General features: G+C 36.5%; 1 long non-coding RNA gene and 1 other non-coding gene across 2 annotated transcripts; both read right to left on the bottom strand.

Annotated features, from left to right (window-relative positions):
- Positions 1 to 3,033: 3,033 nt before the first annotated feature.
- Positions 3,034 to 6,664, bottom strand: LOC133706944 (uncharacterized). Its single transcript, XR_009844817.1, has 3 exons — positions 4,598 to 6,664; positions 3,552 to 3,613; positions 3,034 to 3,424 (listed from the first exon to the last, which is right to left on the bottom strand). It is a non-coding gene; the product is annotated as an uncharacterized LOC133706944 (long non-coding RNA).
- A 6,680-nt stretch (positions 6,665 to 13,344) lies between these two features.
- On the bottom strand, positions 13,345 to 13,489 carry LOC133707600 (U12 minor spliceosomal RNA). The gene has a single exon (XR_009845213.1). It is a non-coding gene; the product is annotated as a U12 minor spliceosomal RNA (small nuclear RNA).
- Positions 13,490 to 14,631: the final 1,142 nt, after the last annotated feature.

Here is a 14,631-nt window from a genome sequence, read left to right as displayed (position 1 = left end):
TGGGGAGAGGCTCTTAAAACTGCAAATTACATTACAAATAGGACTCCAAGCAAAGCTGTGGCTAAGACTTCTTTTGAGCTGTGGAAAAACAGAAAACCAAGTGTGCATCATGTGCATGTTTGGGGTTGTAAGGCTGAAGCTCGACCATATAACCCTCAAGAAGGAAAATTAGATCCAAAGACAATCTCGGCCCACTTCATTGGATATCCAGATAATTCTAGAGGTTACAGGTTCTACTGCCCTTCTCACACCACAAGAATAATTGAGACCAACAAGGCTGTTTTCCTTGATGAAATCAATTATTCTCACTCATATGAAAACCTAGAACTTGAGTTTCAAGAGTTACCTGAAGATGAGTCTGAAAACATTGCCATTCCCATCACTTTTGAAACTGCAGCTGGAGATATTGAACAACCTCAACTTGAAGTTGTTGCAGAAAATCAAAATAACAATTTTGAAAATGCAGTGGGTGATCTAAATGAACTAGAGCAAGAACCTGAGCCTCAAAACATGCAAGAAGCACAAGTTAATCCTGAAGCAGCTCCTCAACAACTTAGAAGATCTGGAAGAATTAGAAAACCTGCCATCAACTCACAGGAGTATATAGTGTATTTGCAGGAAGCTGAATTTGATTGGGGAGAAGATAATGATCCGGAAAATTTTAATCAAGCCATTAATAGTGATCAAAGCTTAAAGTGGACAGAGGCAATGGAAGCAGAGCTGCAGTCCATGTATGATAACAATGTTTGGGAGTTGGTTGAGCCTACTGGGAGTCATAAACCGATTGGTTGCAAATGGGTTTTCAAAACTAAAAGGTGTGCTGATGGGTCAGTGGAGAGATTTAAAGCTAGACTAGTGGCGAAAGGGTTCACACAACAAGAAGGAATAGATTTTAATGAAACCTTTTCACCAGTATCTACCAAAGATGCACTCCGAATCATAATGGCTCTAGTAGCTCATTATGATATGGAATTACATCAAATGGATGTAAAACTGCATTCCTCAACGGAGATTTGGATGAGGAGATTTATATGAAACAACCAGTAGGTTTCATAGAGCCTGGAAATGAACACTTAGTGTGTAGATTGAATAAATCCATTTATGGATTGAAGCAGGCATCAAGGCAGTGGTACCTAAAATTTGATGCAGTAGTTACTTCTTTTGGCTTTGTTGAAAATCTTGTTGATGAATGTGTGTACATGAAAATCAGCGGCAGAAATTTTATTTTTCTGGTCTTATATGTTGATGATATTCTGTTAGCAAGCACTGATAAAGGGTTATTGCAGCAAACAAAGCATTTTCTTTCTGAAAATTTTGACATGAAGGATTTGGGAGATGCTTCATATGTTCTGGGGATTGAAATTACCAGGGATAGATCTAAACATCTTTTAGGTTTATCTCAGCAAGCCTACATTTCAAAAGTGTTGAAGAGATTTGAAATGCATACTTGTTCACCTGGAGCTGCACCTATGTCAAAAGGTGACAAGTTGAACAAAAATCAGTGTCCTAAGAATGAGTTAGAGAAGGAAGACATGAAAACCAAACCTTATTCCAGATTGGTGGGAAGCCTAATGTATGCACAAGTGTGCACTAGGCCTGATTTAGCCTATGCAGTGGGTATGTTGGCAAGATTTCAGTCAAATCCAGGACATGAACACTGGATTGCTGGAAAGAAGGGGTTAAGATATCTTCAGAAAACCAAGGGTTATAGTTTGGTGTATAGAAGAGTCAAAGATCTTGAAGTGGAAGGTTATTCTGATGCAGATTTTGCAGGACATTTTCCAGCTTCAGGAAAATCGACATCAGGCTATGTCTTTATGTTAGCTGGGGGTGCTATAGCTTGGAAGAGTGTAAAGCAAACACAAATAGCAACCTCTACTATGATGGCAGAATTTATTGCTATTTATGAGGCTACATGTCAGGGACTATGGCTGAAGAATTTTCTTGCACAGACTAAACTAGTTGATAGCATCATTTCAAGACCCTTGAAGATTCATTGTGACAACTCTGCAGCAGTTTATTTCACAAAGAATAACAAGAGATCCACCAACTCCAAGCACATTGACTTGAAGTATTATAGTGTCCGAGAGAGAGTAAAGCATAATGAGTTGATTATTGCCAAAATCAACACTTTGAACCAATTAGCAGACCCTTTCACTAAGCCATTAACCATTGCAGCTTTTGAAAAACACACTGAAAACATAGGCATTCTGTCTACTATAGATACTTGAGTTTTGTGGGAGTTTGATTGCTAGTTTCAGTGGGAGTTAGTGTTCATATAGTAAAGCTGGAAATTTTATTCCATTAAGTTGCAGAATTTTCTTTTGGTTGTATTTTTGAGATCTCATTGAGTTGTGAATCTTATGAATTTATGTACAATAAAAATTTTCTTTTACTGGATCCAATTGCGTAATTTTTGTTACTGCAGTACTTGTTTTATTCTTGTGATTCTTTCAAATAACTATTTCATAATTGTATACAACTTCAGTTTATGAGTTATTTTGAATCATTTTAGTTTCATTCCAGACTTGAGCTGGATAACACATTCGGAATAGTTGCTGATGCAATTATGTGTTGAGGTTCAGGCATATGGAACCATTTAGAGGACCATATACAAATGCATTTAGAAGATTCATTAAACCTGCATGGTATATATTAAGTGACATCTTTGTGTCTCATGTAGTTCATGGTTGTGATGATATGTGATTGTGGAGTAGCTGTGCTTTTAAGTGCAACCTTTTCTGCAGTTCTTCATCATGATTATGGATTGACAGAGATTTGATTAGGTACTTGAATATTTTTATCTCAGGTGCACACTTTGGATTAATTACTATGTCTAGAACTACAGTACTCTTGTTGTATAAACTTATAAATGTTCAAGTGGGAGATTGTAAGTTGATATTGAACAATTACAAGCTTATATTTAGCACAACAATTACTGTTACTAATAGAGCAAGTAATTAGAGATATTAAGTAATTCATATTCCCTGTTAAATATATTTATTATATGAATCAAATGAATATATTGGGAAACCTAAATAGCTTGAATCAAGCACTAAGATGTCGGAATACATATTTCATAGTGATTACAGACATTATTGTGATTACAATTATCCTTTATGGGAGGGCATTGTATTAGGATGTTTTCACTATAAATACTAGGTCCCTGTACCCTCTTTGACACGAGCTATTCAGTTCTTGCCCCATAGATAGATAGCAAACAAAGAGAAGTGCAGAAGATCTGTATTTGAGATGGCTTCATCAGTTACAGCAGGTATACATCTTGTTCTAAAGATCTGCATAATTATTTCTCTATAATTATATGTGCATCTGTGTATGTGAGTGCAATATATGTGTTTGTGTTTATATGCAATTGTATTAGTTTTCAGTTTTGGACTAACATGCTGTCTCCAGCTCCTCAGCTCTGAAAAATCATTAGGACCAAGAGTATGTCAATGTCACTAAACATATTCCATAGTCCATACCTTCATCCTATGCAGGTATAGATTTTATAAGCAAAAAACTATAACAACACGAGATAAAATATTAACCTGAGTTAAGCAAATCTTTTTTCCTCCAGCAGCTTGCATAATTCAACCTTCAACCACGCCACCTGCAGGTAGAACCTTATATAAATCTCATAGTGGATTCTCAATAGCATACTCTCAACTTGAAAGTCTCAGCTGTAAACAAGTAGAGAAGAGTAGCTTGAAATATTGGGTATATGCAGACTAATATACTGGGAACTGATGAATTACAAAATGCAAGACGAACATAGCATCATTCAGAGTCCATCTCTCTCTCTCCCCTGTTCTTCATTTACTTCACTCAGCACCAATCCATATATCAACTAATCAAGTGGTTTAAATGATATTTGATATGGAACAAATTTGATTTTCTCAAATAAAAGAGAGAGACCAAATTAATGGGTGTAGTCGATCCCCCGCAGTGCTTGAAGAAAGAAAGCAGGTTGATGGTAATCCATTAGTTATTGAAATTTTACAGTGCGAGTTGTAGTCGGAGCAGGAGATGATGGCGCCTTCGAGCAGTGCGAATTGGAGCTTATACACTGTCGTTCACCACTGACCTCGATGGATTCTGATACTTGTTCTTTTCATTGTATAGAGAAATTGGTTTTTCAGATGGGGATTGTTCAATAATCATATTCCATTAGTTATGAAATTTTTCAGGGAAGAAGCACATCAGTGGAAAACCCAGCCCCAAAAATGGAACCCATCAATTGAATCCCAACCAATCCCAGAAGAAATTTATCAATCACCAAAACCCATAAGGACGATGTTATAACTTACTCTCAGTTCTATTGCTGTAAATCTATTTTAGCATGAATACATGTAAACAAACATTTCTATGAAAATATATGTAGCAGTGCAGCAGTGATCGTAATTAGCATATAGGATTGAAATATCATGTTTATCCTATGTATACATATTGTATGAACTGTATTGCATGTAAAACAATATAAATGAAATCACTGTGCATCATCAGATTCTGCATTTAGGCTTGGGATTGAAGTCGTTATATCAATCTTGTATCTGCAGAATACATAAACACCAGAAAACAGACAGAACAAACTTACTTGACACAGTAGAGTTTTCCATCTTAGTCTTCTCCTGATTTCACCTTTAGCATTCTCTCAGTGATGGGACTAATTGATGAGAATGAATCGTGCATCAAAAGGGACCAAAATATCTGGTATATAAAGCATCGTATTGTCAGTTTCTTCCATCAAGAAACTGACGTACAATTCCTCCTAACTGCTTTTTCAAAAACTAGATAAACTCGTAACTGTATTTACGAATTTCAAATTCTAGCAGATGTGATAAGTTTGACCAAAATGACTTTCTTAAGTCCTTAACTTATACTTGACATTTGAATTCAAAACTAAATCATATATGAATATATACTTAGGTTCTATACAATGTCGGGTTCATCAAATTTGCTTACAGATGAGTCAGGATTCAAGAACTTAACAGAGAGCGAACGTCTTCTCTGCGGAGATCTGCTATTGAGAGAGAGAGAGAGACTTGGAAACGTTTTCAAGGGTTGGGTGGATGAGAAAACACTTGTACCTTTAAATGTTGGGACCGGAATTACCATTGCTCAAGAAATGGAACCCGGAAGGCTTCTAGGGCCTTGAAAAACAGCAGAGAGAAAAAAAATATAATATCCACGTGTCACTATATCTTTTAAAGCTTAGATAGCTCAGGTGAGAACTTAGCTCCGGATCTAAAAGATCCTCTTAGATCCGAAACATCCTCTCCCCTGCGGTAAACCCTTATTGGGCATAATGTATTGGTACAAGTGTATAACCAGTTCATATATTGTGTGTAATTTTGTTCATATGACAATCAGGTTCACAAGTCACTATTTAAATATCATGAAAAAGACAGGGTAATATAAGGGCTAAGCTACGATATTTTACTATTTTGATTTTTATATGTAAACTCATATTTTGTTTTCAATTTGAAAAGAGTAGACTTTACAGTTAGATTGAAAATGGCTTTAACCATTACTTTTCTGTTGAGTTTGTAACATTTCACGAAGGCACGCCACCATATCTTGGTTATCAAAGGAGCACCTGCCAATTCTTCTTTCATCCTTCTAATATGTTGTTCCTCTCAATTATCTTAAAAACATTAAAGAAATTTGACATATTGAATAATTGAAAGAAACTAAATCATGGAATGTTGTATAAGTTCTACTTTTTACCATCTTCATCAAAATCTTAAAGCAATAGCAAAAATATGCTCTCTCTTCTGACTCTCGAAAGAGAGACTTCTCGACGGCGACCAGTTCTCTCTGGTGGTGGTTCGTTACCTTTGAAGGGGAGGGGTGTCTTTTCACCTCTCTTTGGTCTAATTCTTTGACGGCTGTTTTCTACGGCACCCCTTGCTCCTGGGCTTTGGGCTTTTTCTGCTTGCTACTATCGCTGGAGGCCGGTGATGGTAGCTCTGGTGGTTCTGGGCTTGATCTGAGATCGAGTAGGGGTTGGTGTGATAGTGCGAGGACCGGCACTTATGCTGTTGCGTCTGGTTGGAATTGGGAGATTGTTATTGCCTCTGGAATAGGGGGTGTTGGATGGAGATTTGAAGATGGCTCTGTTAATCAGGGCAACTTGGGCTCAAATCTGATCGAATGAGATTGGTTGTTTTTGGTGTTCGAGGACGCAGGGCTTGGTGGAGATCCCGTTTTCTCTTCGGCAGCAACGCTCACAGTTGGATTGGTTTTGGACTTTGATGCGGGTGGTGGAGCTCTATTCTCCTTGTCAAATTTGATCCTGATGCGGGTTGGTCTGATGGTGGACCTACGCGGTGGAGGCAACGGCTTATGGTGCAGCAATGGGGTGGATGAGGCTGACGCGTGGGAAGACTACAATTGGCCGCTAGCTATAGGGACACTAGGGTTTACCGCTGGGTTCCAGGTTTGTTGGGCCTGGGGTGGACCTTGGCTAATTGTTAGGGCTTTTGGGCCCAAGTTTGGATGTTGGGTTCCCCGTGGGCTGTGATGGAGGAAATGCTAAAAACTGGAGGCGTTGTAGGGGATGCTATGGTATCCTTTTCTACTAGCACTGTTTAATTTTCTCTTGGGTTGCAAGACCTAGTTGCTCGGTTGTCACATTTATTTTATTAGCTTCTGAGTTTCTAGGTTTTGTTAGAATAAAGGTGCTTGATTGTCCTTAAAAGGTGGGTGTACCCTGGAGTGCGAGGCTCTATTTTCTTAGAATAGATCATTTGTATGTCCTAAAGGATAGCTCTTTCTGTCGGCCCCTCTGGAGTGTGTCATTTCTGGTACTGCTTGCTGAATTATAAAATTGACTGACCTCCGATTAAAAAAAATGGAATGTTGTATAAGTTAAAAATTCCCAATCTTCCAAGTTTCCTCAGTCATCTGCGTGGGTCAGAATTTGCATGTCAGACAACATCTCAAATGAAGGGCTAGACTCTCCCAACCGTCATCTTTTCACTATCATTCTACCCAAGCTTTTTCTAAAGATATGTCTTTTCAGTCTAAGTACATAAGATGCACCATACTTCCATAGTGACAGCGCCCAACACCCATGAGTGGATTACGTATACACGAATTATATAAAAACCAATTTTGTTATTCTAATTATTATATTATTTTGATTATGATTTTCATTAATCACATCTCTGACGGCTAATATTGTCTAGGTTGGATCCTATAACTTCAAGTTATAAAATAAAATACTTTCATTCTGTCATAATGGATACAGTCTATAGATAATTTTATTATCAATCTAGGTCTATTAACTTTTGTCATTACATTAAGGAAACCAATAATTTTTTCTCTCAATTTAACCCTCTCTGCTAGGGTTTGAGAGAGCGTCGGCCATGGCTAAGCGCCTCTGTACCTGCCTCCATCTCCGATGGAGAAAAATTCAGGCCCTTCCCCTGGGGTCGCAGCTATTGAGTACTTTTCAGTCCATCCTCCCTGTTTTCTCCTTTAAGTCGAGATCGAGGGCTTTCTCTCCTTCTCAATTTGGTTCGCATCAGGGTTTGAGGCTGAGCTTCGTTTGGCTGCCAACTGAACTGGTGGTTGGAAGATTTGGGATCCAGGGCGTTTCACGGTTTCGACTGAGCCGGGATTTGATCGGGTTCGGCTGGAGTCCGTCCTCCACGGATGGCGGCGAGGGCGCGTTCAAATGGACATGGCTGTGGAGAAGAAGCAAGGTTGCTGGAGTTGTGGGGATGTTGCAGGTCCGCCGGAGTCTTACGTCTTCGAGGGCTATGTGGCTTCCCGAGGTGTTTGATGTCGTCGCATCTCTCCATTTGGGTCGTCTGTTGGTACGGGAGTCAGGGACGTTTCACTGGTTCAGCGGTGCCGGATTTCCGGAGGCTTGCTGGCGGGTTGGTGCGACGGCGGCAAGATCACAAGCTCCGCTAAGTTGGCTGCAAGGGCAAAACCCAATTGCATTTGGGCTTTGCGATGCTTTCCAGATTTGGGCTTGGGCCCAGTTGGGCTGACTAGGGTTGCATTATGTGGGCTCTCTTTGTTCTGGATCCGGATTTGGGATCCTGGTGGATTTTCTATAAAAATTTGGGATCCAGGACGATTTGCATCTCGATACCTAATTTTTTATTGGGATCAATGCCTACGAGGAACTGTAGGGATTATTGGTTTGAGGTTGTCAGCGAGTCTACTGATAGATTCTGCGGAAAATTTTATTGTCAGTTTCTTATTAGTTTACTCTCCCCTGAGCTTCACTCAATAGGTGGAGTGATATTGCGTTTAGCGGTGTCTCTTTCTGACGGCCCCACAGGGGCGGGTCACTGTGTAATATTGCTTTTTCCATATTGAATAAAAATGGCTGACCTCCTTCTACTCAAAAAAAAAAAAAAAAAACTTTTGTCATATTTTCATGCCTATTTGGCCCCTTGAGTTCAATATAGAAACAACTTAATTGCTTTTAAGCATTGATTAATTCATTTTTTTTTTCAATTTGAATTTTGAACGCCTGATGAACCTGCAATAATTCAAAATATAATTATTATTATAAAACTAGCAAATAGAGATGAGAAATCAACCTAAATTGGAAGGTATAAAAAAAAGTTCACCAAAACATTCTAGCTAAAAGATACGTATAATATAAATAAGAGATATAAATTTAAGGATTTATTCTAGTCTAGGTATGCCATAAATAAGAGATACATACTTAAGTAAGAGATACACGATTGCGGATTAATGTTATTTGATTACTATAATCGAGATATGTACTTAAGTAAGAGATATAAATTTTTGGATTAGATTTCTTCTATTGTAGGTATAAATAATCGAGCTATATACAAAGTAAGAGATATACGGATTAACTTTCTTCTATTGTAGGCAAGGGCGTAGCTAGCCTAGGGCGAGAAGGTCAATTGACCCTTCTCAATTTTGAAAAATCTTTAATTAGTCTTAATTATTTATGAATTTTAATGGAATGAAATAAAATTGACCCTTCTCAATTTTTCAAAAATTCTTAATAAGACTAAATTTAATATTTATTTTAATTAGTCTTAGCTATCCTTGAACTTTAATGGAATGGAATAATATTTTACACTATTAATACACTACGTATATCCAATTAATATGAATCTTTTCAATGTTTCCTTATCTTATTGATTGTTATATGCCCATATGTGCATATTTACGATTCTTTGTTGACCGAAGTAACACATAATTTTTTCTATATTTATCGTTCATCTCAAATCCCAAAATTTATTTAACATGATTTAAGGGTCTTTCGATTTCCACATTAGTACAGGAAATATTACACTTAAATTTTCTTATACTAATATAGTATTATTATAATTTTTTTGGCAAAAAAATTTGTTAATTCTAGAGAATGACTGAAAATGAGTTTAATTTGTTAGTTAATAAATTTTGACCCTCCTAAGTGGGATTTTTGGCTACGCCACTGATTGTAGGTATACTATAAGTAAGAGATACGTACCTAAGAGCATCTTTAGCAGACTCTCTATCTTGGCTCCTTAGCTATGTTAGGGAGCTATAGACACCAAAAATTTAATGAAAATAAAATTCATCAAATAATTCGGTCACCACTTGAAATTATGACCGAACAAATTTAGTCAGCATGTGGGTCCCGCAAATTGTCCACGTGGCTTGTGAGTCAGCAAAATCCCGCAAATTCACGCACCCTTGGATTAAATCAACGTCAGAGATCGAATCAGAGGAGAATCTTGTGAAAGAGCATCTACAGAGATTGTAACCCGCAAATTCATTAATAAAAATATATTATTTTGTACACGTGTCCTTCTTTCATTCGTTGCAGGATTTTTCGTGTTTACAAGAGCATGTTTAGCTTTTTATCTATTTTATCAGTTGCACCAAACTCCTAAGTGGCTCTCCATTATAACTTTTAGCTATCTCACTTCTAAATATGGAGAGTGTTGGTGACGAAAAATTCCGTAGAGGAGTTTGACTCACCAATGAATGCGGATTGGAGCGGGAGCTGACCGGGAATGATCGAGAAGCTTCCCTCGAGCGTTGACTCGAAGTTTGACCGTCAGCTCGAGGAGGAGGGGGGTACCTGCAGAAAACTCTCTGATGCCTAAGTCAGTACGTTTCTTAGTAGTGGAGTAGAGAGAATTGAAATTCGATGATTACCTGGACATCGAGCCTCCTTTATATAGGCGATGACTTACTTGGGGGACAAGCGACCATTATTTCTGCTTTTATGGCTGCATTTATTTACACACTTATGATGACAATTATTGCTGCACTAATAACAGTTAATCATTGCGTACTTTCGACTGTCATTCATTGCGCACTTATAATCGTAATCATTGTACGTAGTTATTGTCGTAGTAATCGCCGCATTTATGACTGAAATTTAACGCCATACTAACTACAGAGTTAATCGCCTTAATTGCGGGCCCAGCAAAATTTGACCACTCCCACAGAGAGCGAGTTGAGGCTCTCTATAATTTAAAACATTCATTTTAAGTTATTTTATATAATTTATAAATACATTTAAACTATTTAATCTTCATTTAAAAAATAATATAAATTCAAAACTAGCTAAAATAGAAAGTACTGATGCAGACGTATTTCTAAAGTGGCTAGCCAAAATGACTTTTTAGCTATTTTGGCTAAAATTTGACTAAAAAATGGCTACCATTGTTGAAGATACTCTAAGTAAGAGATATATATATATATGGATTAATGTTCTTTGATTACTATAATTGAGATTGTACTTAAGTAAGAGATATAAATTTACGGATTAGTTTTCTTTTATTGTAGGTATATATAATCGAGATACATATGATGAGAAAGACTACCTATATATGAGGTATACTGAAATGCTGAATTTTTGAGCTCTTAATACATCTACCGCAAAAATTGCGTAATGTTTACCTTAGAATGAGTTAAAATAGTGATTTGTATATGTATGTTCATTTCTAGGTTAAAGGTAAGTTAAGAAGGAAATGTAAAAAATGAAGAACAAGAACAAGAAGAAAAGCTACTATCTATGGATGGAGGAAAAAGAAAATCGAACACCAAAATGATCACAATCATGTAAGGCTGACAAGAAAATATCTTGACCATAGAAAGCTTAATATTGATGAAGGAGAACCACTTCATAAAAAAATATGACATTACATGCTAGAGCCATGACGGCATAACCATAGAAGCTTTGGTGTTGAAGAAGAAAAACATTATCAAAAAATTGCTTTAGAAAGATTCATAACTTATAGAAGACATGTTTTAAATCTTATATAATTAAGCTAATTCTTGAGGGAATGATTAAATTTTTGAACTACCATATATGTCCTCACATAATACAGGTTTAATAAATAAATAATTTCTATATGAGGATAAGATAGTCAATTGATTATATCATATTTCAAAAAATTGTAATACCTCCCATGAAAAAAGGAGAAACTTCCCTAAAATCAGGAGAGATAACTTTTTTAATTTAAAAAAATTAAAATAAAAGCCAATTGACATGTTCAGAGCACATATTAAGGGGCTAGTTAGAATAAATTTAGTAATGATTTACATTAAATATGGTATTCAATGTCATATCAATTCCAAAATTTTATGCCGGATCAATGAGAATAATTTAATAAAGATATACATCAAATATGATTTTAAATTACTAATCAGATTGCTAATTTTAATCCTATAAATTCTTAACTTTAATGTGCATGCAAAAACATTCAATAAGGGCATATTAGTCATGTAAAAAAGAAAAATTAATGAGGGTTAAATCCGAGGTGGCAGCTGAGTCATTGGACTGCAATTAACAAGAAAATTGATGCGGACTACAATCAGACCTTATATTCTTTTGGACTTTAATCAAATTATGGTAATTAAATAGATGATGAGTTGAACGATTTATTCACATGCACTGTAATTAATGGAGAAAACTTAGAGCAACTCCAACAGATTCCCCATATTTTGATTTTTCTCTATTTTAGGGAAAAATGACCTTCTTTTGCTCCAATAGATTCTCTATAACTATCCATATTTTGGAGATAGTGAGGAAATAGAAAACAAATTTCCTAAATTTACAGCAATCTCTAAAATTTAAGGAATAATTATTAAGATTTTAGAGATTGCTGCAAAATAAGGAATCTGTTGGAGTTGGAGATCAAAAATTGCTTAAAGCTTTGACTTTTGCTTCCTTATAATACAAAAATTATAGGGAAACTGTTGGAGTTGCTTACAACAACAAACAGAAGTCCCCGGTTAATGACTTTCTTACGTGAGTTACGTTGGCAATAGATGGAGAAAACCTACACCAACAAGGATTCCTGAGAAAACCTTATGACTTTCTTACGTCTGCAATAGATGGAGAAAACCTACACCAAAAATGATTCCTGAGAAAACCTTATGACTTTCTTACATCCGCAATAGGAAAACCTAATCTCTACTACTATAAAGCCAGGCCTTCTTTTGGTGTCGAAGGCTAGGCTTCACCAAATTTTAAATGTCCCAAAATATCCTTCTACAAACTAATAGTTTAATGCATTTCTAAGGGTTATTTTTATAAAAAAAAAAAATTGATAAACTAAAGGATGAATCAGAAGAGAAATATAAAAAAAAACAACAACAAAAACAAAGCAATTCTAAACTAGAGATCGCGGGAGGGAGAATCGATCAAGAGCATGACCTGTCATGACTACTTCCTCATCCCACTTTCATTAACTGTCACACAGTTATTTAAAAGAGTAAAAGCATCTATAAATGCCAATATAGAGGCCGGTCTAAGATGCAGAGACTGAAGTTCAGGATAAATTCCAACATGAAGAGTTCTTCTGGGTTATTGTTCCATATGATGCATATTGTAATTGTATTTGGTTGTACTGGTTGTAGTAAAAAATTTCTTTTGGTTCCAAGTTTTGCAGTTAAGTCCATCACGTACAATACAGTCTGCAACTTGAGATTTTTTTAACTAAAGGTACTTCTCGACGAAGCTGTAGAGGTTTCTTGCAAATGCAAAGATCAGATCAGGTAGCTTGGTGCATTTCTTTTTTTCTTTTTCTTATTTTTTGAATTTCCATTTGCTATGAATCTTTGATTCATTATGCCTAATTATGCACCATCCTTCTTAGGCTAATTAAGAACAGTGTGGAAGGATGGTACTGAGGGGGTAAAAACTTCTTCTCTCTTCGTTGTCTCTCCGAGAGAAGGCGCGGGTTTGAAGGCTAGTAACAACAAAGAAAAGTCCCCGAATCCATTTAACGTTAACAACAAATATAAGTGATCACGAGTAAAACAGAAAACTAACAGTACGTGGGTCAAAAAAGTAAAATAACAGAGGTAAAAGTGGTTAAAAACGTTTGAACTATGTTTTGGGGAGGCCCGCACGAGCGAGTTCTGCAAAGTAGGCAGCGTCAACGCATAGGCCAGCCTATAACCCTTCCAAAGATTGAGTCAGTAGCACCGCGAGCAGCTCTCAGTGCTCGCTTTGTTTTCCTTACTCATCAGTTTGCGGCTAGTTCTGAATGTACGCCCTAATATCTTATTTATATCTCTCTGTTTCCACAAAGCTTTACTGTGTCTCGGATGTGGGACACAAAAGGGTTTAGAAATACTTTTCTTGTTAATAAGCATCTCTAATTTATAGGACTTGGACAGAGCTTCTCTTTTGTTTCAATGTGGAACGCGGAATAGTGTTTTGAATGTTTAATTTCCTTTCGACCGCTCTCAAGTATTATGAGTTGTGGAACCGAAAAAAAAAAAAATATGTAAAGTTGTGTGTTCTACTTCAATGATGAAGTTTTAGTCTGAACAATGTGCCTTTGAGATTGCAAGAAATTATTGCGTTTGTTGCGAGTGAAATCAGATTATACAACTTGGGGCCAATTACATACCAGTGTAGAAACATGTAAATAAAGGTAAATTATTTAAATCGATTGGCACCTAAACATAAACAATTTTTATAGAAAGTTACAAAAAAAAAAATGTCACTTTTGATACGTGAAAGTGCCGAATTGTTCTTAATGTGCAAATTTCGCAACAATGTTTCGCAAACATTTCATAAGATCACTATACATTCAATTGTAATTATCCGCTAAACTATCGTTATAGTTATATTATAGAGTTAATTACTGGTTACTCCCTATACTTATAGGGTTTCGTCGTTTCAGTCCCTGACCTTCGAATTTCACCTAAAAAGTCCCTGAACTCTCAATTTCCTCTCATTTCGTCCCTGCCGTCAAACTCCGTCCAAATTAACCGTTAAATTGCTTACTTAGCATCAATTTCACGCCAAAATATCTATTTTACCCTCAATTACCTTTTTCCTTTTTTACCTCGTCTTCTTCCAGGCTCTCTCTTCGCTCTCTCTCTCTCTCTGTTCTCTCTCTCTCTCTCTTCCCTAAACTAATGTTAACGACCTCCCATGTGGGTAGTCCTCTGCGGCGGCGGCGCGACGCTGTTTTGGTGGATCTGAAGTGCTTCTGAAGTACTTGGTTCCATTCCAATCAGTACAACAGTACATCAACTATGCTTCTCAAAATCATAACAACTCAATTTCTCAATTCTGCATGTTATAACTAGTTATCCAAGATTGAAACCAAGTCCAATTCCTCAATCTCATAACACAAATTACAGTAAGCATCAACATGAACAACCAGA

Source organism: Rosa rugosa, chromosome 4, assembly GCF_958449725.1.
Source record: "Rosa rugosa chromosome 4, drRosRugo1.1, whole genome shotgun sequence".
NCBI classification, from domain to species: domain Eukaryota; kingdom Viridiplantae; phylum Streptophyta; class Magnoliopsida; order Rosales; family Rosaceae; genus Rosa; species Rosa rugosa.
The sequence above is the reverse complement of the archived record's forward strand: the minus strand, read 5'-3'. Positions and strand labels throughout refer to the sequence as shown.